This window comes from Equus przewalskii, chromosome 14, assembly GCF_037783145.1.
Source record: "Equus przewalskii isolate Varuska chromosome 14, EquPr2, whole genome shotgun sequence".
Classification (NCBI taxonomy): Eukaryota; Metazoa; Chordata; class Mammalia; order Perissodactyla; family Equidae; genus Equus; species Equus przewalskii.
In genome coordinates, this window is record NC_091844.1 from 51,262,211 (window position 1) to 51,286,751 (window position 24,541).

Genomic DNA, 24,541 nt, shown 5'->3' on the forward strand with positions numbered 1-24,541 from the left:
CCCTGGAGCCTGGATCCCAGCCGGCAACCAGGCAAAAAAGCATCAGACAGTCTGAGGCTGAGGGTAGCTGAATGTGAAGTCTACCTATTCCCCTCCTCCCTCACCCGCTTTGGATTGGAAGAGAGACTTGCAGCACTCATGGTGCATTTGAGGCTTCTGTGGGAGGATCCGTGGGAGGCAGTTTTCACCTCTGAAGTCCGTTAATCCCACCACGCAGAGAACTGTCTGTTCTGCATAGGTATAGGAACAGGCCCTATCTGAGATCAGAGAGTAATACAAAAAAAAAAATTCTAGCTAACATTTTTTGAGTGCATAACCTGAGTGAGGCATCTGGTAAGCACTTTGCAACCATTTTCTCATTTTCTTCTCCAGGAGACAGATTGCCATAGAATTTCAGATGTGTAAGTTCCCCGAGGCAGAGGCTGCTAGCTACCTAAGCCAATGTTGCTTCTTCTCTTCCTCCTTGGTAAAAGTGTCCTGATTTTATTTGGAATGGCAATGTACCCAGATGAAAGTCTATATTTCCTAGACTCCCGTCCAGCTTTGGGACTAAGATCTGACTGATGAGATTTAAGTGGAAGTGTTCAGGGCTTAGGCTCCTTAAAGGGAGTGGCATTCTTTAATCCCTCCCCCTTCCTCCTTCCTGCTCCCTGGAATTTACAGGCATTGGCTGGAGTTCTGGCAGCCATAGTGGACCCAGGATGGAAGCCATGCATGGCAGAAGAGAAAGACAGAAGGAGCCTGGATCCCCACGAAGCATTCACAGCAGCTAAGAACAGCTTACCCATGGACCTTTTTTTGTGAAATAATAAAAACTTGTGTGTTTAAGCTACTGAGGTCAGTTTCTAGTTCTTGAAGCTGAACAAAATTCCTAACTGATATAGGATCTTAGAAATCAGTGAGTCAACAAATGGTGCCAGGAAAACCGGATATCTCCATGCAAAACAATGAATTAGACTCATCTAACACCATTTACCAAAATTAACTCAAAATGGATCAAACGTAAACGTAAGAGCTAAAACTATAAAACTCAGAAGAAAACATAAATGAAAATCTTCACGACATTGGATTTAGCAATGATTTCTTGGCTATGACACCAAAGGCACAGGCAACAAAAACAAAAATATACAAATTGGACTTCACCAAAATTAAAAACTTCTGTGGATCAAAGGAAATTATCAACAGAGTAAAAAGACAACTTGTAGAATGGGAGAAACCATTTGTAAATCACATATCTCATAAAGGATTAATATCTAGAATATATAGAGAACCAAAACTCAACAACAAAGACCAAACAACCCAATTAGAAAATGGGCCAATGACCTGAATAGACATTTCTCCAAAGAACATATACAAATGGCCAATAAGCACATGAAAAGATGCTCAACATTGCTAATCATGAGGGAAATGCAAATCAAAATCACGAGATACCACTCCATACCCCTTAGGAGGGCTATTATCAGAAAAACAGAAAACAAGTGTTGGTGTGGTTGTGGAGAAATTGGAACTTTTGTGCATTACTGGTAGCAATGGACCAGCCACTATCAAAAACAGTATGTGACTCACCAAAAATTAAACATAGAATTACCATTTGATCCAGAAATTGCACTCTGGGTATATATACAAGAGCATGGAAAGCAGGAAATAGTAGAGATATCTGTACACCCATGTTCATAGCAGCATTATTCACAATAGCCAAAAGGTGGAAACAACCCAAGTGTCCATCAATGGATGAAGGGATAAACAAAATTTGGTGTATCCATTCAATAGAATATTATTCAGCCTTACAAAGCAATGAAATTCTGACACATGCTACAACATGGATGAACCTTGAAGACATTATGCTAAGTGAAATAAGCCAGTCATAAAAGGACAAACATTGTATGATTCCACTTACATGAGGTCTCTAGAGTAGTCAACTGTGTAGACCCAGAGTAGAGTGTGGTGCTTACCAGGGAGTCAGGGAAGGGAGTAATGGGGGTTACTGTTTCCATGGCTACAGAGTTTCAATTTGGGATGATGAAAAATTCTGGAGATGAATAGCCGTGATGGTTGTACAACAACGTAAAAGTAATGCCACTGAACTGTACGCTTAAAAGTGGTACATTTTATGTTATGTATATTTTGCCACAATAAAAAGTATTAAATTATCAGTAAATCGATAAATCGGGGGGTCCAACCCCCTTACTGACAGATGAACTGAAAAATTATTTGCTCTGAATGACACAGCTGCTGGAGTAGCCAAAAGAGGCAAGCCTGGGTATCCTCCACCGGGTCCTAAGCCCCAAGGCCCTGTTGGTGGGACAGGTTCCATCTCCTGCTCTACCTCTGCATCCTAGAAACCCTTTCAGTCCTTTGATTACCCACCCGGGCTTTCTACCTGGAGGCTCAACAGTTCTCTCTTTTGCAAGGGTGGAAATGAGGGGGTGGGGGTGGGGAGCAGGACTGAGGTCCAGCCTGCTCTGTATAGGGAGGTGAAGTTCAGGACACCCGCCAGAGGCCAGGTGAGGGAGGTAGCTGCCCTTTCTTTCAAGGGGATGAGGGACTCCGCAGGAGCTTCGCAGGTGATGGATGGTCTCCTTGTCCTGCTCTACAGCTGGTTCTGGGGTCAGAGCTTCCCCATCCTGCCTCCCTGCCCCCAACATCTTTCTCTCCTCACACACTGTCCCTGGCCACCAGCTGCTGCGGCCTCTTGGGAATTTGGCCTCCCAAGTTAGATTAGAAATTCTCTGAGATCAGGGGTTGCATCTTCTTTGCAGATGCAACCCTCCCTCAGCCCCTCCTCAACTCTTACCCCAGCATCTCTCCCAGGACCCAGCGCTCAGCAGCCTCCAGGGAACTTCTGCTGGCTGCTTTCTGCTCCCAAGCTCACATAGCTTATCAGAAGGTGCATCTTGGAAATGCACTTGATTGTTTCTCAGGTAACTGCAGAGGTCCAGGAAGGTCAAACCTGGTGAGAGACAGTCGGGCAGAGCTTGGGTGGGGCCTGGGAGTGAGTAACAGGGTCAGTGCAGGCTCAGAGTGGTGAGTAACGAGCAACAGCCACAAACCCCAGGAGACGGGCCTGAAAGCCTGGTGAGGAGGTCCTGAAAGCCGTCATCTACGGAAAGAGTCAAATGTCAGGGACAGGTTAGCAGGACTGACTCTGAGGAGGCCTGTGGCCGCCTTCCTACCCTGGGCTGCCTCGACTTGTCTGGTCACACATGGGGTGGATTTCCCCAACCTTGCCCCGACTTTCCCTGTGTCTCCAAGGCCGGAGGAGGCTGGCAAGAAGAGAATTAGGGTTTGGGGGTGTTGGCCAACAACCACCTGCCCTATCTACCCACAGCTTTGATCAGAGCCGGGCAACCATTCTCATCGTCCCTCCTGCCCTGGGGCTGAGCCTCTGGGCCAGAACCAATTTCTACCTTTAAACAGAGACCTGTTTGGAGACTTGTAAAAATTAACTGGCTCCCACCTCTGTTTCCTGTATTCTTCTAAGGTTTTGTCAAGAAAAATTGTGAAAGACTTTGAAATGGGCAAAGATCCTTGGGTGTCCTTTCAATGGAATGTCAGGCGTCGTCTAGACTGTTGTCTAGGCTAGAGAACCCTTCCCGGGCTGTCCGATTCTACAGGCAGCTACACCGTTCACTGTCACTGACGATGTTGCGTCCTGAAGAGACAGAAGTTAACTTTTGGAGGTCTGATGCCGAGACACAGGATTCCTGTTCACAGGAGTGCAAATGAAGACGCCAGTTCTGCATCCCTTCCGCATCCCTGATGGCCCACGTACGTATCTGTGTTTTGGACCCTCCTGTGAACTGGCTGTAACATCTTACTGGTTCCCTCATTAATTTACAAGTTCAACGAAATCGAAGACGTGTTCATTTTATATTTGCATAAGAGTCATGACTTTGCCTTTTAAAAAATTATCCTTTAACAGTTTTCAATATCTGTCTTGTGCTTAAGCTGAAGGAATAGAGAGAGGGAGAGAAGGAGAGGAAAGCAGGGAAGCAGGCAGGATGGGAGATGGGGGAAAAGAGAAAAAGAAAAAAGAAAAGCCAAGAGGGGAAGGATTGAGGGCAGAGACAGGCAGGAGAAAGAGGAGAGCTGGGGAACAGCAACCGAACCAAGGAGGAAGAGAAAGAAAAGAAGCTTCTTGTCCCTCACACATACAAATGCTCTCCTGCTGCTTGAAATAAGTCTTTCCTTTGAGTCAGCTGCAAGAGGCCGTCTCGGTCCCTCAGTCCGAGAGGGAAATTAATTTCTGCCTCTGTCGTTTCCCAGGTCACCAGTTATATTAAGCCAAAGTCCCTTGGTGGCTGCAGTCTATAATTTTTCCACTCCCCACCCTTTTGAGTCAGATTGCAAAATAAGGACATTTTGAAACTTGGACTCTTCGTGTTCAGGCTGGAGATGTGGCCCAGGACTCTCAGGCCCCATGGAGCTGGGCGGGGTGCTTACTGAGGGTCCTGCTGAGACAGCACCAGGAAGGCAAGCAGAGCTGCCAGGTTGCTCCTATGGGTGCTCAGAGCCTAGCCTGCCTCCCTGGGGAGACCACACGGTGTCCCCAGGCCTTCCCCCAGCAGCAGGACGTGGCGGCAACTACGGTGCCATGTCTGGGGTTGGAAGTAGGCTCTTTGCCCTGAGATATCTCCATCGGCCTGGCACAGATCTGAAATTCAGACAGTCAGTTGTCATCATTCTAACAAGGCCCCTTCATAATATGTCCTCAATCTATTTTCCAAACTTATCTCCCAGCACACCTACCATGCATCCTGCACTCCACCCGGGCCAGCCAAACTGCCACTCCCTGAACGAGTCAAATATTTTCACGCCTCTGTGCCTTTGCTCTTGCTGGTCTCTCTGCTTGGAATGCCTTTTCCCTTCCTCCTCCACCTGGTGACGTCATACTCATGCTTTCTTCTTATTTCCAGGCAGAATGAATTACTTCCTCCCTTGAGCCTTCACATGCACTTTATATCATCCGTCCTTAGACACGACACTCATCACTCTGGTTTGTAATTATTTGCCTGTCTGCCAGTCTGTTCTTCAAGGGCAAGAGCCCAGGCTTATTCGGGGCCTGTCCCGGTACTTGGCACAGTGCCTAGCACATTCATCCAGTAATTTCACAAATTTATTGAGCACTGACTATGTGCCAGGCTGTTTTCTAGGCACTGGACAGTGAACAAAACGGATAAAGTTGTCTGTTCTCATGGAGCTTACATTCTTGTTGGGGAGGCAGACGACATACAAAGAAATAGATAATAAGTCAGGTCATGCTAAGTGTTAGAAGGAAGTCAAGGGGGCTAAGGGCGCACGCAGGCCACGGGGGAGGAAAGCCTCTCTTGATAAGCCAGCATGTAAATAGAGACCTGAAGGAGATGAGGGAGCGGGTCATTTGGGGAAACAGCAGTTCTAGGCCGAGGGATCAGCAAGTGCAAAAGTGCCAAAGCGGGAGTGTGTCAAGTGTGTTCAGTGGACAGCAGCAAGGGGGCTGATACGCCCAGAGTACTGAGCGATGGGCAGGGCTGCAGGAGAGGAGCTCCAAGAAACAAGTAGCTGGGGGTCAGCGGACTCAGAGCCTTTGAGCCAAGGCAGAAGCTTCGGCTGTTACTCCCGGTGAGATAAAGAGCCACTGCAGGCATTTGAGGAGAGGAGAGATGATCTAACCTCGATTTTAGAGCATTCGTGATCATACGTGACCTCCTGGCTACTCTTTCGAGAACAGACTGTCCATGGCGGATGCTCACAAAAGCCATCCATCATGTGGGACCAGATGCAAGCGGCCTTGGAGGACAATGTGAGCTTGTCCTAGACTGGACGGGAAATGGGAGCATGTGCTCCCTTTAATCGGTATTCTCCTTCTTCTCCCTTAGAGAAGTGTCCCAGCTGATGAGGATTTTCTGCCTGGGGTACTGAATGAGCCTGGAGAGATCAGACGGCACTCGTGGGACATAAACAGAGAACCTGGCCTGCTAAACTGAGAGATACTGACCTTGCCTGTAACCGTTCACCCAGTCAAGGCAGGCGTCCTGGAGGAGGGAGGCTCATTATCCAGTAATTTATAAAAGGCAAAGCAGGGCAGGAGAAACCAGCCTGTCACAACCCCAGCCCTCTGGCAGTATGACTGTTGGCTCTGAGTCACCTTCAGATGGCCCTGGCAAATGAGCCCTAAGAAAAGCTTGGCTGAGAGAAGGAATAAAAGACTTTGACTACCTGCTCCTTCCAGGCTCCTTCGGTAAATCCTCACTGTTAAAATATCCAATAAAAGTTGAAGACATCACTTCTCCCCTCTCCATGCCACCCCTCCAAAGAATGGAATCTCTAACGGTGGAATTTCAGACACCTGGTACGGCCGGCTCCTAACCTGCCCTTGGGGAGGGGACTTCCCGGGAGCGCCTTTATTCCCACCTCCCTTCTTCCAGGGCGGAACACGGACCGGCAGACAGGGGCCCGAGCTCTGGCGGCAGGGTTCCCTGGCCCGCCCGCCGCCGGTCCGGGTCCTGGCGCGCAGAGGCGGCGGCGGGGCATGCAGTGGGGACCGGCGCTCGGCAGGGGGCGCAGGGGACCCGCTCGCTCTCCGGAGCCCCGCTCCCCGCCCCGGCGCCCTCTCGCTCGCGCAGCCTCGGGGCTGGTGTGGGCGCGGTCAGGAAGCGCCTGTTAAGCCGCTCCCCAGTCATCAGCTGCCCCCTTCCCTGGCCGCGGCCTCAGCCCATTTTCCGGTCATCCTAGTCCCCCGGCCCGCAGGCCGCCCCGGATGCGCCACACCCTCCACAGGCCAAGCGTCGCCTCCGCAATTCCTTCCCTTCCAGATGTGGACGGTGGGGGAGGGCGGTGGTTAGGGTGGGGCATGGTCGGGAGGACCTGAGCTTGGGACTCCAGACGGTGAGGATTAGCAGTGTTGTAGCAAAAAGTTGCAGGTGAGAGGTCAGAGATGATTTCGTCCCGGGTCCTTGCCCTTGGCCTGCGCGGCCCCAAGGCTTGGGGCTCGGGTGGGGGCCAAGAGTAGAGCCCAGAGCCCTGGGAAAGGAGGCCAGGCGGCTGCAATGTTTACCTCTCCAGGGCCTGGCACGGGGTAGGGGCCAGTCTATATTTGAATGAATGAAAACTGCAAAGTGGTCTGTTTGCCTGAGACCAGCTTCGGTCTGGGACACTACCTCCCTGCAGGGTTTGCCACCCTCACTTCGTCCCTTACCTGTTTCTCTCCCCCAGACCATCTTCCTACACCTCACAGCATTCCTTTCACTTCCTGCCACTGCTCAAAAGCCCTTAGTAGCCGCCTGACCCAAATCTCTTCTAGTATTCAAAACTCCATTCGGTCTTGCCCCAACCTACTCACATACGTGGCACACTCTTCTGCTTGAATCTGCTCTCCAGCTACACTAAATTATCTCAGGTCTCCTGAACATAACTTGAGCCCAGCCTCCCCCTGGGAGCTGCCCATCTCCTTTTCCTCTATCAGCAACACCTCCTCTTTTGCCTCCAAAGCTCTCTTCCTTCAAGGTCCAGCCTCAAATCCCATTCCCTTCCTTCAGGAAGCATTCCCTGACTTTTTCAGCCCATAGTAAGTTTTCCCAGCCCTGACCTCCAATACCGTACACTCCTTGGCCCTTTTTGGTACCAGTTACCTATGGTGCTTTGTCATATAGTACGTATGTGCCTGTCTTTTCTCTCCCACTAAATTGCAGACACTTGGAAGGCAGGATCCAAGTCCTGTTGGTCTTTCTATCTCCTCCTTCAGTGCATCACACATTACTTGAGCATCTGCTACATACCCAGTGTAGAGTCCAGCATATATGGTCCCAAAGGAATTTAGGACACTGTCCCCCACAATGAAGTTGGGGAGACAACAAAACACATGGAGCTTGAGGAAAAGCAGAGGGTGTGGCTCCGTCATGGAGCATTCACTAGGAAAGTCCCAAATGACTTTGTTTGGGAGCACTCAGCATCCTGGATTAGGAAGCAGTCTCATCTCTCAGGGAGTGTCTGCCCATTCATGGAGCCACTCATCACCCATTCCCTCATTCATTCATTCATTCATTTGATAAATATTTGTTGAGTCCTCAGTTTATCCAGGTGACTCAGGATTGGTCATACTGCAGCCCCAGGGCTGGCTGGTATGTGTGTGTGTGTGTGTGTGTGTGTGTGGTGGGGAATACTAGGAGCCGGGAAAGCTTTTAGTGTGAGTTGTTTCTTTGTCAGTTCCTGTTTAGAGGCATAAGTCCCTGCTGGAAATCGTTTTGGGAAAGACTGGGTGGGTGTGACCAGAGTAGGAAAATGGGATTTCCTGGAGGGCAGGGGAACCATCAGCCTTTCCTGAGGGTAAGGTACCCCGACTTTGCCTTATAGTTCACTTGGAAGCAGCCTACTCTGCTAGGGTGCACATTCACCTCAAAGTCCTTTCCTTCCAAGATCAGTCAAGGTTTTCCAAACAGCCCCCTGAGGTCCATTGGCCAGATGGAAAAGCCGAGGCTAGGAGATTTAAGGTTTCCCCAAAGTCCCTGGGCTTTGGGCCTATCCCAGGGCTGGGCCTAGACCAGGTCATTTACATCCTGGTCTCCTCCGCTTCATTGTAGGGGGCTATGTCCTAGACACCTCTAGGACCCTATATGCTAGACTTTACACCTGGTACGTTACTCAGTGCTCAGCCTGCTCTGTCTGCAGGTACACCCAGGCCTATTGAAGAGCCAGTCAGAGGAGAGAAATCTCTGGCCTCTCATAAGAAAGGAGGCAGGTCCCTGGACTAGAACGTTTTAAATTTCAGATCAAAGTGACGGCCCCCACCATATCTGGCTACTAGTAGCTCTCCATTTCTCACTCAGAAATTCACTGGTCACTCATTACCAAATCCTGACTCCAGCTGACTTCCAAACTCTACTCTTAATGCCCAAATTCTAACCACTCCTCTAAATCATTCATTCCCTAATTCTAACCGGAATACATCACTCCCCCCTCAAGAGCAACTCAGCCCATCTCAAACCTTCCCTGGTGACCTGATGCAATCTTTAATATCCCTCACATAGCACGCAGTGGGTCAAAGCCGGCTGACCTAGCACCCTGGAGCAAGAAGGTCCAAAATGAGGTGCAGGCAGCCAGGCAGGGCCTGTAATGCCATGAATTTGTATTCGTTATGAAAGTGGCCCCTTTTCCTCCCCAGGTACCCAGCCCTTCATGTTGTCCCCAGGCCCCTGAAAGAAATAGGGTGTTAAACTTTCTAGAGATTTTCGAGAGAAGCCTGAAACAAACAAGGCTTACCAGAAGAGATGACGGTAGGCATCCCACGTATAAAGTAGAGGAAGACGGGCACAGATGTTATCTCAGGGCCAGTCCTCCTCAGCAAAAAGAGGAGGATTGGCAGTAGTTAGCTCAGGGCTAACCTTCCTCAAAAAAAAAAAAGTTTTAAAAAAAGAGATGAAGCATTAATGGCAGGATTTCAGCCATTCAGGCATTCCAGCAAGCTGTCATTCAGATGTAGTTCCTGCCCTCAGGCACATTACTATCTAGAGGCAACTGATTTTTTTGAGCACTTGCAAGGAGTTAGGTACCAGTGTTAAGCACTTTTCCCTGTTACATTTTATTTAATTGTTACAACGCTATGGAAAAGGAACTACTACTCCATTTTGTAGATGAAGGAACTGAGGCTCAACGCTGGTAAAGGGCAAAGCCAGAGACTGAAAGACTAAGTCCCTTTTCCTGCATTGCCTCTGGGTGGGGCAGGGGAGGGAAGCGTTCCAGGAACCCTGACCTGTTCCTGAGTCAAGTCGCCTCCGGCACCAGCTATCCCAGGCAGCCAAGGGTGGAGCCAGGGGATTGAGCCAGATTCTCTCCAAGGCTCCGCCCACCTCTGATTTGCTGAGCCTATCAGGTTGCAGGCCCTGGGGGCGGAGCCAGAGGCTGTAGACAGGTGCCCCGGAGTCGGCGGAGGGTCGGAGCCGAGGCCTGGAAACTCCATTTGTTGGTTGCTGTTCTTTTCCCTGGTGTCCAGTTTTACCTGTTTCCTTGTTGACCACCAGGGTTCCAAGCTCCTGAAGAGTCACGGCCTGCTCTGGCTTCCCATTGAAGTCACGGTCCGATTAGTTTTGTCCACAAAGCAGAAAACCCTGCCTTAAAGAAAGCAATTCTGCTTCCACTTCATGATCATCATAAAATAGTGCTATTTAGTTGATCGGTACGTCAGGCAACTACTCTGCTCAGGCTTGTGGAGAAGAATGACCCCTGCCCTTGAGGTGCCTACAACGTGGTTATAAAAAAATATGAACTAATGAATAGAGGATTATAGTAATAGATCATATTCTAGAGCACTGACTGCATGCTTTCAACGAGGAGTATCCCGTTTAGTGCACAGTAACATCAGCACACGTCACAGCAACTTTTCTCCCGCAACAGGTGGGAAGAGCTGGGGGAATGGCATCAGAAGAACTTAGATTCAAATTTAAATCCTATCAAATACTAACTGTGCGATGCTTGGAAGGTACTTAACCAGTCTGAGCCTCAGCTTCCATATCTGCAAAATGGGAGTATTTTATATAAAGAGCTGTTTGTGAGGGCTAAGCGGGATGATGCCTATGAAGCATCTAGCATGGTGTCCGGGATGGAGTACATGCGTATGTGTTCATCCGTTCATTTTACGAATATGTACTGGGTGCCTGTCATGTGCCAGACACAGTTCTAGGCACTGGAGATACAACAGTAACAAAACACAAAGCCCACTTATGCTCTATGGCTTATTCAGTCTTGGTTTCTTTTCCGCCAGCCTGTTTCCATACACTTTTAAGTTGAGTAGCTCATTTGAAGTAGATGTAGTTATTTACTGCATCTTTGCATGATCCTGGTCAAGTAGGGATAAAAGAGGATTAACTCCACGTGATGGATGGAGAAACAGAGGCCGAGAGAGATTAGATGATTTACTCAATACATTTATAACAAACTGTAGACCACAGATTGGTCTCCCGTTTCCCAGCCTTATCTCCTCCAGGGACTCTCTCTTCTGACACGTGTTCCAGGCAGCTCTACATTTCTTCTGGGGGCTGTGAGCTTTCCAGAGAAAGTTCCTGCAGAGAACTTACTGCTGAAGGTCCAGCCCCTCCCACTCTCAGGCTCGTCTATACAGGTGAGGTGGAGTGCTGAGCATCAGGGCAGAGCCCTCCTCCTGCATAGACTTGGTCCACTATGATGGGGAAGAACAGGTGGAGAAAGAAGTTGTGACTGAGCCCCACTGACCATCTCCCATGCCCCAGCATGTGGCCACTGCCCGCTTAGGTTCTTTCCTGCTGAGAGTCCTCCTAGCCCTTCCTCCAAACCCGCTCAGTTGATGGCCGAGGACCCAGCAAGCTTCCCTCCGCAGTGTGGGAAAAGCACTGCCGTCCAACCCGGCGTATAGGACCAGCAGGTAAGAAAACTTACGTTTAGTAAACCTGGCCCTCAACTTTATTAATCTGTAGCAAAATTTATACTGGGCGAAGACAATATACAAGCTTGTTCTTTCACAGAAGAGTTCCTTCGGATTGCAAAACATTGGAAACAAGCTGAATGTCCAAACAACGGGTTCATTGAGAGAAACTGGGCTTTCTCTGCTCTGGAGTATTAGCCGTTAACAATTCTATCATAAAATAGTATTTCTTGACTTAGGGAAATAACCATGATATATCACTAAAGGTAAAAAGCAGGCCGGAATATCAAGGCAGGCCTTCAGGAGGAGGAGGCCAGGGCCAGCTCTCTTTGTCATCAAAGAAAACCTGGACTGATTTGTTTGTAGAGCCATCTTTCAACCGCCTATTAGGAGTCTGTCTACTGCAGAGGGTTTCAGAAACTGGTTTCAGATTCTCCATCCTTCCCCCTACCTTTTTTTTTTGTAACCACAATCCTTGATGTTTCCTAAAGTCCGATAGAAGAAAGATCTCATGAAAATGGTGCTATTTCCTCTCAGGCTTAGCCAGGGCCTTTGCACAAGCTGTTGCAGTTAAAAGGAGGACATCTCCCTCTCAACACACACACACACACACACACACACACACACACACACACACGGACACGCGCGCTCCACTCAGTTGTCACTTCATCTGGGAGGCTTTCCTCGGCTTCCCTGACAGGTCAGTTTCCTCCCTGACACGTCCTCACAGCACCGTGCACTTCCTCCTCCTTTGTTGACATTTATTTCTGTAACTATCTAATGAATGTCTTTCTCCATCTATGCTGTCTCTCTCCACGATGACAAGGATCTTGGTTGCTGATGCTCACCACTTTCTTTACCCCTCAGCATGGTTCCTGCCACGGACTCTCAATAAATGTCGCATGCATAGGTACAGGAACGGCCAAAGAGATGGATGGACAGAGGAGCCTGCAGGGTCTCACAAGCCGCAGGGAGGGGAGTGAGTACAGCAGATATGCCTCCAAGGCAGAATGGAGCTTGGAATCGGGCTGGCTCCAAACATAGCCGAGTAGGTGGCTGCCTGAAGTGCAATTTCAGGGTCACTAGGCAGGCCCTCCCCCACCTCGGCTCCAGTGCCCGGCATCCCTTTTACCAAAGGAGACAGAGCCTTTTGTTCCCTAAAGTGTACAGAGCTCAGGCATGAATCCCACATTTCTGGAGAGGGGAGGGGTGCTCAGTGGCTTACTTATGTTCATGCTAAGGGGTCAGTGACTGACAGAGCCTTTCCTAAGAGCAAATTGTGATGCCAGGGGGTGTGTGGAGGAAGGGAGAGGAAATTAGGGAGCCAGGCTGGGACCCAAAATGGGGAAAGGACACAGAAAAAGGAGTCTTAGGGCCTCAGGCCACCTTGACCTGCGGTGTCATTTTGCCTTTGCCGTTCGCAGCCCAGTCCTACTGGGTATTAACAGCCTTTTTGGTAGATCGGGTTCTGCAAATATTTGACGTCTGGAAAACTTTCAACAAAGATGGCGCTCGGAAGCCTGGCTCGGAGGCCCCAGGATGACAACCTAATTACGTTCCTTTTAATAGCTCCTTCCCAAGTGCTCAGTCACGGACATCTGCTCTGCCGCGGTTGCCTTCGGGGAGGAATATTTTTAACACCGTGATGCCACAAAAGGAAACTTCTGAAGCCTGGATGGAAATGGCCTCAGCGCTCCCAGGGCCGCAGGTAGGTAGGGCCTGATGCGGTCCCTCCCCTCCTCCACCCGCGGAAACAGGCCAGGCTCCTTCTCGCAGCAGAGGAGGCGTCGGTTTACTAGGAAGTGGTGGTTGTTAGGCATGTGTTTTTTTAATTTTCCCTTTTCAGTTTTCACAGAGGCACGTTCGGTGTGCCAGGCCGCCTCACCCAGACTTCCATGTAAGCAGAAGGTCGAAAATAACAACGGAGAGCACAGCAAATGCTCGGCCGCCAGCCCGCCCCACTCACTTAACTGTTCTTCCCCACACCCCGGCCGAGGATCCCCCAACCCAGACCCTTGTCATGTCAGCGGAAGGAATGGGAGAGGAGAACAAGAAAAACAAGGATTGCTGTGGTTTGTTTAGTAGGAGATTAGCGCGCTAGGAAGGCCGAGGGCTGAGAGGCTAAAGAGGGAGATGTGTCTTGAGGGTCCGCGGGATCAATGGGAAAAGAGCAAGGAGCCAGAGAGACCCTTTACTCCAAATTCCCTTCTCCTTTTCTACAGACAAGTTACCGAGGCCAAGAAGGGTAAATAGACTTGCTCAGAGCCTTAGCGTTGCCACCTGGGTTGACTCATCTGTTTTCAGCCAAAGAGTTTGTTTCGGTGAGAGCTGCTGTCTTATTAGTTCATCAGATCGCCTTGGCAGACCCTTGACTGAAGCGTGACCTCTTTATCTGGGAAGCCAGTTCTCTTTGACAGAGGGACACCATGAAGCAAGGAGGAGAAAGGGGTCTTCTTCGGACCAGACCACCTGATCAGTCCTGGCCCAGAGACTCAGATGCCCATCAGAAAGGAGCCGCTGGGCAGCCGGGCTGTGTTTACACCAATATTTTCAACCCACAAATTGTTTATTTTAATGGTGGCTGCTTTTTTTCATAAGTTCAAGCACATTCTAAAGGTGCTTAAGGAGCCTCTGTGCTTATACTTAGTGCAATTCCCTTCCATGCTTGTAGTGAACACAGAGGAAGAAGCATTTCGGACCAGTGCCAAGGAAGCATGCATGTGGAGGCAAGGGTGGAAGGTGCTGCTCCACTCCCCTGCCAGAGAGCTCATCTCCCAGCCCAGAGTCCAGGGACACCTGGCTCAGGGAAGTGCTTTCACTGCCCGCAGAATTTTTGTAGCCTCTTCCCTTCAGCTCTCACTTGACAATCCTGGGCTTTTCTGGTGCTCTCACCCTTCAACTGCATCCTCTGTTGCTAGCCAGCTGCCCATTCTTTGGGCCTTCCTTTATTCAAATTCTGGAGAGAGGGACTGTGATGGACTCAACTTGGTTTTGGCTTCAGATGCTCTCCCTTTGGGGTGCCACTGTCTGGAGGCACTGGTCTTGGGTCAGCTGGACCTTCAGGGCCAGTCCTTGTCCGCCCTGCATAAGGACGACCCTGGGCTGCTTCCCCGAAGGAGTTCTGGGACCCGCTGGGCAGCTCACTGCTTGGCCAAGGCAGTACCCATGGTGCTGGAGGCGCACTTTTGGAAAAACCAAGGCAGCTCTCTGATGAGGCAAAGGCAGGACAAGCCCCTGGTGATGGGGCCCAGCTCTTAACACTGAAAAAACAAACAAGTGTTCACCAGGCACCATGATGGAAAAATCTAGGGGGTCTGTGGGGAGGGCCGGGGAGGACAAGTGTACTGAGTATGCAGCAACGTTGGTGCCTGTGGTGAACTCGCCTTATTCACAAACCCCACTGAGGCCACGATACCAAGGATCTAATACTAGTAGTACTGCTGCTACTACCACTGCTACTAGCTCATGCTTACCCCGTGCCAGCCACTGTTCTAGGTGCCTGCCATCCATTAACTCCATCTCCACACTGCCCTCTGAAGTAAGTACCATTCCCATTTTACCTCTGAAGACACGGAGGCTCAGAGAGATTATGTAAAGCCAACCCCACACAGCTAATAAGTGGAGGAGCTGGGATCCAACCCGGGAAGCACGTGCTTTTAATAACTTTGCTGTCCTGCCTCCCTGATAGAAGCAGGTGGCGTCCACCATGCTGTTTGAGGGGTACCATTCGGTCCTAACTGCCAGAATGTCTCCCTCGGTTCTATCATGCTTGCCATCCCTCTAAGGATTCAGAAATTCCTGCTCTCAGTCGCTAATAGAGTGGAAGACATGGTAACTTTGGAAGGGCCCTTTGCCCTCTCCCACTGGACCGTTAGTCATAAGCAGATGCAAGACAGGTGTAGTGGTTTCAGTCTTAGGAGGTAGTAAGCTATCAAAGCCCAGAGGTTAAAGGAAGTGGCAAAAGCAGTCAAGGGATCCAGGTTTAACCTGGAACTTAGGTGGAGGAAGAAGCCAATCCATGGTGTATTGTATGTAGAAGTCTCAGGGAAGAAACCATGCACCCCAATACCTATCATTTGCCATTATAGTTCCAGAGCAGTGCTGGCCCACAGAACTTGCTGTGAGGATGAAAATGTTCTGTATCTGTGCTGTCCAATTCAGTAGCCCCTGGCCAAATGTCGCTACTGAGCACATGAAATTTGGCTAGTGTGACTGAAGAACTAAATTTTTAATTTTAATTAATTTAAATCTAAATTTAAATTGCCACACGTGGCTATTGGCTATCATAATGGACAGGGCAGTTCTTGAGGCGTCTTTTAGAATATATATCCTATTGGGAGGCTCAGACCTTGAGCAATTATCTGCCAAACAGTTCAGGGCGTGCGGGTTAGGGACAGGCAGATGCATTCCATTCAGCCAGCACGAGGCTTTACCCTCTTTAGTCGGAGCAGGCACTCTCCCGTCTCCAGTCCCCTTCCAGGGCCAATTCACATAATTTGACACCGCTGAAGTCCTGTTCAGTTTTGACCCCAGTAGTGGTAAAAGCCTTCAATGGTTCTCAACTTTATTTCATTTGCTCCTTGCAGCAGCCCTGAGAATGAGGTAGAGTTGAGATTGTTTTGCCTGTTTTATGGATAAGAGAAGGAAGGTTCCCAGAAGGCCTCAGGAAGGGCCATTCTCCAAAGCCAACTCCACATTTCCTGTCTCACTCACATAGACACGGGATGCCGTGGGTTTATACCTGGGGCTGATGTGGCCCTCGCTTTGGCGTCTTGCCCCGCCCTGGCCGTGCCTCCGGTAGGCCTCAGAACGCCTCTTCCCCAGCGCTCCATTCTTGTTTTCATTCAAACATCATCTTGATTCATTTTTAATGCAAGCCAGCTGCTGTCCTAAGGCTTACTTAATACATCTCTTCCACTCACTTGTGCGCCTGCCTGCCTGGGCTTCCAGCCTTCTGCTGTGCTTCTCAAGGCAAACCCACTTGGGGCCCATCAGCAGATTCAACTGGGTGAACTGGGAGGGAAAAAAATCAGCCCTCCACCTCTACCACCTGGGAAGCCTGTGCCCCAGGCCTTCTCTCCACAGCGAACCTGATCCTAGCCCCATCCCAGTTTTCCACTGACATCACACTGCTTATCTACTGGCTTCTGGAATTTAACACCTGCTTGACCCCTGCCCCTCTCAACCACCCTCAGGGCCCCCACTCAAGTTTCTTGCCTCCCTGACCCTGGCAGCCTACACTGAGCTCTGTCTGCTCCCCCGCAGCCCCACCATCTCCTTTCCCTTTCTTGAGACTTCGTGTTTATACCACTGTATGACAGCGTGGAGGAGGAAAGAGACCTGCTTGCAATTAGGAAGTGCAGGTTGTGTGACCTTGGATAAGTAATTTGACCTCTTGGAGTTTCAGTTTCTGAAACTGGGATTTCAGGGGTTGGACCAGATTAGTGATTTTTCGCACTGGTTTTCCCAGGAGGGTACCTCAGAGACTGCTCTGATAGATGGGAGCTAGGAGGGCGGGGAGCCACGTGGATCAGAGCCTGAGGTTTTCCTCCACCCCCTTCCACCAGAGAACCCACCTTGATCTGATTAATGGACCAGGCTTCTAAAATGCTACTGTGTAGAGAGAGACTGAAAACTCCAGATTATCCATAATTAGATGATCCAAAAGGACTCTTACAGCTCTAACGTGGCGGAGTCAAAGTGCTGTCTCGCCAGTGGGTTATAAGCCCCTTGGGGACAGTTTGTGTGCAGACCACACAATAGGAGCCCAATCAATGCCTGTGGAATGAAGGAAGGAACAATGGACACTCTCTTGTTCTCTTCTGCGATATTCCATGTGCATCCTCTCACCAGGCAGACTGAAGGGCCTTATTCTTGCACTTCTTGTGCATTCTCCAGACAGCTCCTAGCACAGGGCCTGCAGTCTGGCCTCAAACCCTCTTCCCATTTGAAAGGTCCAGGGGGTGGGAGGTGGGGGTGGAGTGAGGGGTTGGGGGAAGCACCTCTGGGAGGCAGTCTGTAAACCTGACCAGAAAGTGTAATAAAACAAAGGCCAAGCCCTGGGTGTCAGTCCCGCCTCCTTTACTACATCCATGATCTCTGGCAGGGACTCAAGTCCCTCTGAGCCTCGCATTTCTCAGCTAGGTAATAATGCTCAGGATTTGTTTATTATTTTGAAGCCAGACCTTATATCTAGACCCCTCCCTCACACCTTGTGGTGTGGCACTCTCCCCAGCATGGGATGGTGGAGGGATATATTAATTGTTTCTTTGGAGTCCCCCTCGGCTCAAGGTGGAAACCACAACTGAAAGGTTCAGAGTTGAGTTGTGAGAAGCAATAGCTGGCCAATAAAACCCACACAGTATGATGAGTCTTATAAAAACAACCACAGAGTGACAGAGGCCAGAAGAGCTGGTTTGGAAGGGAGGGGAAAGGAGAGAGGTGGCTCACAGAGAGAAGCTATGGACCCTTCGGGCTGTGACCAGCCCACAGCACGTGGAACAAAGCCATGGGACCATCTTGGCCTCAGAGCTGTCTTCCCATCTCCCAGAACCTGTGTCTACAGATTGTGACTGGTGGAGACCAGACACACAGCACGTCCTGGGGGACAAATAATGAAGTACCCCCTCAGCATTATGCCTCTTCTTTCTGTGCTTTCTCCCATCTTCCCCATCTTCTTCAGATGCCCAGAACCTCTGGAACAAGAAAGAAGGAGAAACTCAGGGACAAGAAAGCAAGAGTGCATTGGAGTGGCGCTCCCTTCCTGGAGATGTTGGTGATGGCACATGAGAGGGCGCTGCATCTCCAGGGGATTGTGAAGAGAGGAACTCTCAAGCCAGAGGCCATGTGTGACCCATAGGTGGTTGTGGGTTTGGTGAGCATCATGATAACCTCAAGTTTAGTAAGAAAAAAAATAAAAAAAATAACGTAACTGCTGATATTTAAAAAACAGGAGATTTTACATAAAAATTTAGATTTCTGGCTTTTTTGGAAAATTGGAAGAACTGAAAGTGCTGGTCACACATTCCCACTGGGTCAGAGTTGGCTGAGCCCCACCACTGCTACCTTCCTTAAAGGAAACATTTGCTCCCTGGTTTGCTGCCACAGTCCCTACCATTCCCTATCATTACCCCTGGCTTCCTTCTGCCATTTATGCCACTGCCTGACTCCTACAGCATCTGAGCTTGTGACCTTTGACTTTATCCAAAAATACAACTAAGTAATAGTAGGAGCACAGAAAACCATGAAGGCAATATTTCTGGGCAGGGAATATCTCCTAACGCTGTTCCATTTGGGAGGTCATCCCTCCTGAAAGAGGTGAATCCTACTCCCCAGCCTCACAGATTGTGGAGAGCATCAGACTGCCAAGGGTTTTGGAAAAAAGCTTTTATAGATCTGCCCGGCTCCCTGTCCCCACAGCCTGCCCCCTCCAGCGTCAACAGCTGCCCATTTCATCATCATCACCAGCAAGTTCAGGCCCTGATTGCTCACTCTCTGTGAACCAGGATCGAGTCAGCTTTGTGCCTGGGCCTAGCCTGACCTTGCAGTCCATTCCATTATCAGGTCCTTCGCTTTGTGTCTGCGGACCACTGTGTTTGGGGTAGCCCCTCCCGAATGCCCACCTTGGTTTCCTAGCAGCCCCGCAATGCTCTGCCCTGCCATCCCATGCAGCTGGGTCCTGGCTCTTGAACTGCTGCTGCCGCCAGACTCCTTAATCTGTAGGACTCCTTCCTTCTTCTGCCTCTGCCTGTCCCAGAGGCTGACCTGCCCTGACCTCTCAGGACAGGCCTCATCCTATTGCTTGCTTGCCCGACCCCGTGCAGGATGCAGCCAGCACAGGCAAAGCTTGTCCAGAGAGTGGGCGTTAGGTGGGATTTCAACCTCCACTCGCCCCCTCAGCCAGGCACCTTTGTGCACAACTGTACAATGACTCTGAGTAGGTTCCCTGGGTCCCAAGCCCAGCCACCCCTGTTGGGGTCTCATCCTCCCATTGACCCAGCTTCATTTCTGAAACCTATCTCCCAGTTTCCCAGCATTCCCTCTTCCTCCTCATCTGACACCTTATCCTGGGGAAACAAGTGATTAATGTTATAATAATTAACATATTGAGATTCTGTCTGAGGCAGTATACTAAGCATTGCACAGCATTGTTATTTTTAATTCGTACAACCACCGTGAAAGGTAGAACTGCTGCCCCCATCTTCTGGATGAGGAAACTGAGGCATAGAGAGATCAAGGAGTTTTCCCAAGGCCCACCACTAATGAGTGGCCAAAACTAGGGTTCAAACCTAGGGCTGTCTGTTGCGTAAGCTTTTAACCACTCAGCTTTGTCTCCCAAATCAAAGAAAGCTAGAAAGGAGGCTCAGAGAAGACAATAATTTGTCTAAGATCACACAGCTCAGTAGTAGAGCTTGAATTCAAACTCGGGTAAGTCTTCTGTCACCAAGTCCAAAGCTCCTGTCCCTGCTGCTATGCTCTTAGGCTGCCTCTGTCACTGCTCTGTTTGTTTCTGAGCTCCTGGCACACAACGAGGCTCACAGGAGGTATTCAGGAAATATTTGCAGACTGAAGGACTTATCACATCTGATTTGATATGCCTGGTTGGCGTTGTTTTCTCATAGACTCTCCCCAAATTGCTTTGATATCAGCCAAGCTGGTCTTGCCCACAGGCAGGTTAGATCTTAGTTCAATGCCCATCCTTCCAAACCTAAAGGGCTTGGAATTCCACCATGGAAAGTAATTTTCCGAGAAGCAGGAGAGAAGATTATAATAAATTGGATCTAATGTCCTAACATCTCAAGATAGATGAGTTTTTCAGAAAGCGTTCTGACAAGAGGACCTGGGGAGTGTGAGGAACTGAAGTTCTGATTGAGGACACAGGGCTAAACCTGGCACAGCAGGGTGAGAAGGCAAATGTACTTAAAGGGACTTCCAGAGACGGGAGCCTCTTGGTCCTGCTCCCTTGAACTCTGTATCTCTGGGTTTGACCTTGTCTTTGGGTCCTACAGTCCCCTGGTCCAGGCCCCTCTTCCCACTTGGGGAGGTTAGCTCAGGCACCCCTGCAGAGAACCCCGGGGACAGGCAGCGCCCTAGGACAGGGCCAGCGGAAATGCTACCTTCACACAGCAAGGTTTCACACCTGTCCCCTTCGGCAATCCTAGGCCTGGCCATAGCCTCTGGAACAACCCTGCCAAGCGGCTCAGCTTGTTAGTGGCTCTGATAGACAGAAAACGGTGTGCAAGCCTGTAAGAGCTTTGGATACCCAGCCTGCTTGGTGAAAATAGGTTTCTCGGAGGCCATTGCCAGATTTAGTTCCTGGGAGCCTGATTTGGATTAACCTTTCCAGAACCTTCACTCAAATCAATTTAAATGAGCAAGGATTTACTTGTCCTCTTAGAGTGCCAGCACTGTTTCTGGAGGCCAGTGTAGGAGACTTCATCACCCTCCTCCTATTCCGATCCTTTTTTACATCCTGATAGCAGCTGAATTCTCTTAAAGCCAGCATGGCATAGGGTTTCAAGATAGACTAGGGTTCAAATTCCTCTGCCACTCACTAATTGCATGACACTTACCAACACTGAGCTTCTGTTCCTCCATCTGTAAAACATCAGCCTCAAGGCTGTCTATGAGAATTAGATGAGATCGTGCAGGAGCTTGGACTAGAGTCCATCACCCAGAAGGCTGTGATCAGTCAATGGCAACAATCAAACAATAAGCACATAAAACCCTAAAGCTCCCCTGCTCCCATCACACACTCCTTTGCTCAGATACCTCCCCTAGTTCCCTTCCACCCACAGGGAATAGTCCTGCCTTCTTTACCTGGCACTCAACGCCTTCCACATAGGGCCACATTTCAAGTGCCCAATAACCACATGTGGCTTATGGCTGCCATATTGGACAGCACAGAAGAAGAGAACATTTCCATCATTGCAGAAAGTCTATTGAGTTGCCCTGCTGTAGGCGATACTATAACTCACTCACTACCCTGGGCCCCTTTCCTTGGAGCAGGTTTCAATGCGAGTGTAGGGTAAGAATGGTCAGCATGAGGGTCCTAGAAGGCGGGGAGTGGGCACCATCAGGCCAGGGAAGGAGTAAACAGAGCTCAGGAAACTGAGGTCAGACCACAAGCATAGCTGTCAACACTCCCCCACTCCCAAAACACTACTCATCTTTTTTCCCATTTTGGCCGCTCCAGGGGTGCCCTTGAAGGTAAGGAGATAGGGGGCAGCAGAGGGCAACAGTGTGGTGGGGGGCCTTGGACTTTGTGGGCCCCTGTAATTTACTACCTGTGACCCTTCTCTCACCTGTTTAATTATCCCTACTTCTCCAGTTGTTGGGAGGAGTAAACAAGTAACACCCTAGCCTGCTAGGGCACACTGGGAGAGTTTAACAGACGATAGATCTTTTTGTCACATTTAAATAAGTCATGTGCCACATAATGACGTTTCAGTCAACGATGGACCTCATATACGACGGTGGTCCCATAAGGTTAGTACTATATAGCTTAGGTGTGTAGTAGGCTATACCATCTCGGTTTGTGTAAGCGCACTCTATGATGTTTGCACAACGACGAAATTGCCTAATGATGCATTTCGCAGAATGCATCCCCATCGTTGAGCCATGTGTGACGGTGAGCCTCATATATGAAAATCTGTCAGAGGGGTGGGAGTACATTTGTGTTTTTAATACCCAAGAGCATGTTGCTTTAAAGTGTATGCTTTCACCCCACAAAAAGTTGGTGGAAGATGGATAAAAGAAGATTGACCATGAGGTGATCATTTTTGAAGCTGAGCTAAGAAATATGAGAGTTCATTATTCTATTCTCTCTGTGTGTGCTTGCAAATTTTCATAATAAAAAAGTTTAAATACTAAGAGCATACTCCCACTAAAATTTAAGGTACCCCAGCAGACCACTTGCCCCAGACTTCCAAGGAGGTCTCTTTCTGTAACACAAGGTGCACCTGTTCTCGGGAGCTGGGAGGGGAGCAGGGAGTGAGGGGAGGGCAGTGGGGGATTGTTCATCCTGGGTGTTTCCATCCTGGTATCTGTTTATTTTATGGGGAACCTGAGACTGTGGCCTCTCAGGTGTCGGTTCTGATTCCTGATGAAAGGATCTGAGGCATGGGCCCTGATGTCCTGGTGTCCTGGCCCCTGGCCAGGTTTTCCAGTTGCTTCTAGGTCTCAACCTCAGCTAGGCTGAGAGCTTGCATCTCCTGGGCTGGAGAGCCATCCAGTTCCTCTCAGGCTCCCTGTCTGTACCTGCCCAGCCTGCACCTTCCTTTCTCCTGCTGTGGCTCCCCTGCTCCCACCTCCTGCAGCCTGGGTACCTTGCCTTTCTCACTGCTCAGGGCCCCTTTGCTTCCCTGGGCCTTTCTTCTCACTACCTCAGCCACAGGGGGTGCTCCACGGAGCTGGGCAATCCCTGAGGGACCACTCCTTTGGGACCCTCTGCTGTGCCCTGTTTTGTTCTAATTGGTTGCGGGGCCAGCCTGGTTTCTCTGGCTACAATTCCAGTCCTAGGGGCCTGAGCTCTGTTATCTTCTCCTTATTTCCAGCACCACCTACCATAAGGCTGGGTACACACAGAGGAAAAATGAATGAATAGATGGATCTGACAGGTAGTGAGCCCCTCCTTTTTCTACTTGCCACCCTCCACTCTTACCAGGGTCTCTGAGCCAAGATAAGAACCATGATGCATGGTCTTCCATCCGAATTCAGCTAGGCCAGAGACTCTAGGCAGAGTCAGCCACAGTGACACTGTCATTCTGTCCATCTGTCTGTCTCCCATGCTGGGAGAATGGCCGGAGACTGAACGATTTCAGCCTGGGAAGGGTAGTGGGTAGCTGGAGTCTCTCCGGGGGATGTTGAGAGAGAACTGGAAGAGAACAGAGAGGAATGTGGGGGCGGAGTAGCAACAAGACAGGTGGGAGTAGGGAGACACAGGGAAGAGTGTAGGAGAGAGGGAGAAAGGGGGCACAAAGAGAGAGGGAGAGATCCTTGCCGTGCACATCTCAGCCCTCTGACGTGGCTGTGCTGATATCCCCAGCACTAATTGCTTCAATTAATAATACTGCTCTATAAAATTTCAGCAGCTGAGAGCAAGTGCAAGGAAAGATGACACAATGCATTAATAATGCAGGCAGCGATCGAGCTGGGCTCCAGGGCAGCTCCATTAAGGTGCCGCCGCTGGAGCGCACGCACCAGCTAAGGCTCGGGCAGGGCGGCGAGCGTCCTGGGGCCTCTGCAGACCGCGGGGCTGCGGGGCTGCGGGGCTGCGGGGCTGGGGCCGCAGAGGCGGCGCCAAAGGACGGGAGGCTGCGAGGCTTCAGCCCTCTCGTAAACTCCGGAAAGCACCCCTCCTCCATTCTTTGATGAGGACAATTGATGTTTTCTCAACCCTATGTAAGTGCTGCACACGGTTTAAAGACTGCTGCCCTAAATCTCCCCCACCACCCCTTCCCAGACCCCTCTCAAATTAGCAGCCCCTCCCCCGCCTCCACCAATGGCTGCACTGCCTGGGGCGACTCTCCTGATTGTTTTTCTTTTTTTAAATCTCCGTCCCGTTCTTTCTCTCTGTATCCGCACCTCTGTCTTTTTGTTTCTTTGTCTCTCTCTCCCTGGATTCTTAAGAGCTCTCAGGGAGGTAATCCTCTCTTCAGGACAAAGAACGTGTCATCCAAAACACGTTGAGCTGATTTCTCTCAAGTCAGCATCAGCATCATCACCCAAACCCTCCGCAAGTGTCTGCACGTGCACACGGTCCATCCCCGGAACTGTGCCCAGGCCAGGGGCTGAGTGTGGAGCCAGAAACGAAGGAGCCAGCAGCAGGCATGCCCATCCTGAAGCTGCAGCTCACTGTGGGTCTATAGTGGTGCAAAGCCAGTTCATTTGCCTGCAGAAACCTGGCCTGCACCATCCCAAATAAACACGCTAATTCAGAGCTTCTTATTCTGGGGTCTAAGGAGATACTTTAGAGTGTCCCAGAACTCACGGAAGTTATATACCATAATATGTATGCAATAATCTTGTATATATGTGCAGTTCTCTGATAAGACCGTCCACAGCATCCTCCGATTCCCGCATGGTCTGTGATGACTCCAAGGATCCTGAAGCACAGCTGTCCCTTGGGCAGTCAGGCCCTTAGAGGGACCCTTCTTTCTATCTCTGCAT

General features: G+C 50.0%; 1 long non-coding RNA gene across 4 annotated transcripts; it reads left to right on the forward strand.

The window, feature by feature from the left end:
- Positions 1-6,599: 6,599 nt before the first annotated feature.
- On the forward strand, positions 6,600-22,243 carry LOC139075765 (uncharacterized). Of its 4 annotated transcripts, XR_011526543.1 has the most exons (5): positions 6,642-6,803; positions 10,943-11,092; positions 11,242-11,371; positions 12,941-13,079; positions 18,054-18,340. It is a non-coding gene; the product is annotated as an uncharacterized lncRNA (long non-coding RNA). The 4 variants fall into 4 exon arrangements; XR_011526542.1 differs by lacking the exon at positions 10,943-11,092 and having other exon boundaries at positions 6,600-6,803; XR_011526541.1 differs by lacking the exons at positions 10,943-11,092; positions 11,242-11,371 and having other exon boundaries at positions 6,631-6,803.
- The last annotated feature ends 2,298 nt before the right edge of the window (positions 22,244-24,541 follow it).